Genomic DNA, 4,731 nt, shown 5'->3' with positions numbered 1-4,731 from the left:
AGCTAGAAGTTGCTCTTTCCAATTCAATCGCACTGGAAAATATTTATAATGTACTGTATGGCATGGATACAAAACGTGAAAGGAGCATGAATGGCTATTTGATAAATATATATATATATATATATATATATTAACTTGGTTGGAGGTTGATTCCTTCCATTTTGTTTACTGCCCTGCTAGATACAAGCTTTTCTATTGTGAAATTCATGTAGTTTGTCTCCTTGTCATTTGTTTGGACACAGCCGTTGAGTTGGTTTTCTGGTTTAATTGGTAATTGGAGTACTCGAGAGCTTAAACCATTTTATAATGTTTAAGAAAGTTTGTTAAATTGGACAGGTTGTTTGTTTGGTTTAATTGGCGTAGAAATAAGTTTAGTAGGCATTGAATTTTCGATAGTTAATTTAAATTGCTAATATCGGTAGTCAGTGACCTTAAATTGCATGGCCTTCGCTTAATTAATTTTGTTTATCCTTAGAAATCGAGGCGTGTCATTTAGCAAATTTTCATGGCCCTCGCAAAGTTAAAACGCGTAGTTGTTTTAGGCGCGTTATTTTAATAATATTACTTTCCTAAACTCGGGGTGCATTTCATGTGACCCAAATCCAAATCTTAAAAACGTTGAATAAAATGTGTTTCGGATTGCGGGTGCATTTCATGTGACGCGGTCCAAAGACATGTTTTAGACGACGTTAAATCTTCTTTAAGATGAATAAAGCGGTTAAAGTTTAAAATTGCAACATAGGTTAAAACATGTATTAGAATCAGATAATAGGCTAATTATGATAGTTTAAGCGACCGTGCTAGAACCACGGAATCCGGGGGTGCCTAACACCTTCCCCCGGGTTAACAGAATTCCTTATCTAGAATTTTTGGTTCGCAGACTTTAAAAGGAAAATCGAAATTTTCCTCGATTTGGGATTCAAAATAAACCGGTGACTTGGGACACCAAATAAACTATCCCAAGTGGCGACTCTGATAAATAAATGATCCCATTTCGAATAATGTCACTTAAATTGGAAAAACTCCCTTATATACTATCCTTCGGGGTGGTGTGTAAAAAAGGAGGTGTGACAGAGACCATCGGTTAACTTGCACTGTCAGTCCTACATAGGTTTGGGTGATGGGGAATCGCCCCGGGTGTATGTATGAGGAACTTATGCAGTGGTTCGATGGCTTTGGAACGACTCTGGGCACGTTCGAGGACGAACGTATGTTTAAGTGGAGGAGGATGTAATGACCCGACTAGTCGTTTTGAGCAATTTCGTTTGGTTCGGCAGCTTGAGGTCACAAGTAGCTTCATATTATGTGTATCGACTTGCGTGCGCAGTCCGGGCGTGAAACCGGAAAGCTTTTATGTGAAAATACGAAAAAATATAGTAATTTCTAGAGTTAAAATTTTGTTTTTAGTTGACTTTGGTCAATATTTTTGGTAAACGGACCCGAATCTGTGTTCCGACGATCCCGGGAGGTCCGCGGTAAAATATGGGACTTGGGCGTATGCCCAGAATTGAATTCCGAGGTCCCTAGCCTTAGAAATCAATTTTTGAAGAAAATTGTTGTGCTGGTTTTTAAAGGAAATAAATAAATAAATTAATGTTTGAACTCGTTGGTATCGGACCCGTATTTTTGTTCCGGAGCCTGGTACAAGTTTGTTATGATATTTAAGTCCTATCTGTGAAATTTGGTGGGAATCGGAATTGATTTCACGTGATTTGGACGTCCGGTTGAAAAATTAGAAAATCATGAGTTTTGAGGTTAAATTCATAGTTTTTGATGTTATTTGGATGATATGATCGCACGAGCAAGTCCGTATGATATTTTAAGACTTGCGTGCATGTTTGGTTTGGAGCCCCGAGGGCTTGAGTGAGTTTCGGATAGGTTTAGGCTATGTTGCGCTTGTTTTTGGATGCTTCATCGTCGTTTCTTCAAGCAAAAATGATACCACATTGAGCAAATGAGATCCAAATTCATTTTTATTGAACCATTAGATCCGTATTGAAATTACGGAGCCATGGGAAAAAGAATCATCGAATTTGGACATCGTATGAGGAAGTTATGCTCATTTTCGTGTCGGGAAAAATTGCTGGTTTCTCGTGTGGTCGCAAATGCGAACTTCTTCACCGCAATTGGGATGCCAAGTTCGCAAATGCGAACTTTTTGCCGCAAATGCTACTTCTGCCAACCCTGCCTTGTTCGCAAATTGCGAATGTTCGCAAATTGCGAACCCTGGGTCGCAAATGCGACATCTGAGGCCTGTTAAGTGAGATTTTTGACGGAATTTTCACCCATTTTTCAATTTTCTCAAACCCTAAACCTCCATGGGCGATTTTCCAAAGACCCAAACTTCTCCAAATCATTGGGTAAATGTGTCTAATCAATTTCCAACTATATTTTGTGATTATATCTTAGATTTAACATCAAATTCATGAGAATCTAAAGGAAAATTTGGGGAAAATTGTAAAATCTTTCAAAAATTTAATATGATGATTTGAAGGACCAAATGGTATTGGAATTAAATAATTTTTGTATGGGTGAATTCGTATCGGAATGGGTATTCGATTTTTGTAAATTTTGTCGGTTTCCGAGGTACGGGCCCGGGGAGTTGACTTTTGTTGACTTTTTGCAAATTGTATAAGAATCATAGTTTTGTTAATTAAAATTGTTTTCTCTTGCATTGTTTGATATATTCAAGTCGTATTTGGTTAGATTTGAGCCGTCCGGAGGTCTTTTCACCCGAGAAGTGCATTTTAGAGTATTGGTTTGTCGTCTTTGAGGTAAGTATTTTGCCTAACCTTGTGTGAGAGACTTCCCCTTAGGAGTTGAGTCTTCTATGCTATTTATAGTCCGTGCACGCGAGGTGACAAGTGTGTGCTCGGACTTATTTGTGGGAAAATTTGCCTTTAGGATTCTTAGGTCTTTATGTTCATTATGTGGGAAGTATTCCGTTATGATTGAGTTTCCTAATTGCTTAACTTACCTCTATATGCTACATACGATGTTGTTAGCTTTCCTCTAACTCTTACTTGTTACTTGCCCCTTATTTGCCTTAATTGAAGTGATTGTTCTCCTTATTGTTTCGTTATCTCTTAGTTGGGAATTCCTCTATGACCCCGTGTATATATGCTATGTGTCCAAATATTTGTGGTCGCCGGTGTAGTTATCACGTGCTTATTATGTCTTGTTGTTTTTTAAGGTTATTGCGCTTCTTGGTTTTTCCATGGGTCTTACATTGTGACTGTTGTGATTCTTATTATGTACTATTTATGGTTAAATTGATGATTATTCATGTTGGACAAGACTTATGGTATTATCTTGGTATTTGACCGTTGTTGAGTATTGACTCAAGTTGGGATTTATTTTGTGAAGGTAACTGTTGCAACGAGATTGGTTATAGCTGATTCCCTTGCTGGGATGTATTTGTTTCTATTGTTGATGCCCTTGCCGGGATGTATTTGTTTCTATTGTTGATTCCCTTGCCGGGTGTATTTGTTTCTATTGTTTATTCCTTACGGGATGTTGTTGTTTCTACTGTTTGGGTGAGGAAAGAGTGATAAAGCACGAAAGGTGATGCTGTGCACATTTACATTTATATTGATGCATATGGTGAGGAAGAGTGATAAAGCACGAAGGGTGATGCAATGCACATTTACTTTTATATTGATGCATATGGTGAGGAAGAGTGATAAAGCACGAAGGGTGATGCCGTGCACATTTATATTATTCATATGGTGAGGAATAGTGATAAAGCACGAAGGGTGATGCCGTGCACATTTATATTATTCGTATGGTGAGGAAGAGTGATAAAACACGAAGGGTGATGCCGTGAGCATTTACATTTATATTGATTGCATGGTGAGGATTGAGAGTTAAAGCACGAAGGGTGATGCCGTGCACTTTTTGTTTGCTGTGTTTATTTGTTGTTGTCAATTCAAGTGTTTTAACTGTTTAGATTCCTTTACTGTTGTGACCCATAGTGTTTTCAATACCTCGCCGTATTTATATATGTGTTTTTCAATACTTCAAATTTCAATAATTGTTACATTTTTTTTATTCAGTTAGTTTCTCAGCTAAATTCCCTAAAACCGTTTCAGGTTGTATTTTACTTAAAAAAGGAATCTCTACTTAGTTGTAATTTATTAAATCCCATGTTCACGGTGATAATTTATTCGATATTGTATTTTAATTGAAAATGGTACTTTCTGTATTCAAATGATTTCTTTAAAATAACTTCATCTTTTCTTGCTGAGTTTCTAATTGGTTTAGAAGCTGTACGCCACTTTACGTTATGTAAATGAGACTCTTTGAACTTCTTAATTGCATTGGTTAAGGACCCTATATACCGAGTAACATGAGAAGGTTGTTGTGCAAAGTGAGACAGAAATATGTGGGCACGAGGTGCCGAGTGTGCGAAAGGTTTGGAAGTTAAGGTTACGACATGAGACATCGAGTTCTGAGATGGCTGGAGTTGTGCACCAAAAATGATACGATTGATTGAGTTGATACCGTCTTCCTTACTTGAGTTTATTCTACTTCTCTGTGTTCCAGTTATGTTAGTGTTGATTTACTTGGTTATCTTTCGTTTCCATCCGAGTTTCTTTTTATTATTTCGATTGTTTGTAGTTGATTTATCCCTGCTGTTGATATAACTTCGTCACCTCTATCTTGATATTGGTTATCATATCATGTTTAATCAGTTTGACCAGTAGGTGTTTTGACTGTTCCTCGTCACTA

Source organism: Nicotiana attenuata, unplaced genomic scaffold (genome assembly GCF_001879085.1).
Source record: "Nicotiana attenuata strain UT unplaced genomic scaffold, NIATTr2, whole genome shotgun sequence".
Taxonomy (NCBI): Eukaryota; Viridiplantae; Streptophyta; class Magnoliopsida; order Solanales; family Solanaceae; genus Nicotiana; species Nicotiana attenuata.
The sequence above is the reverse complement of the archived record's forward strand: the minus strand, read 5'-3'. Positions refer to the sequence as shown.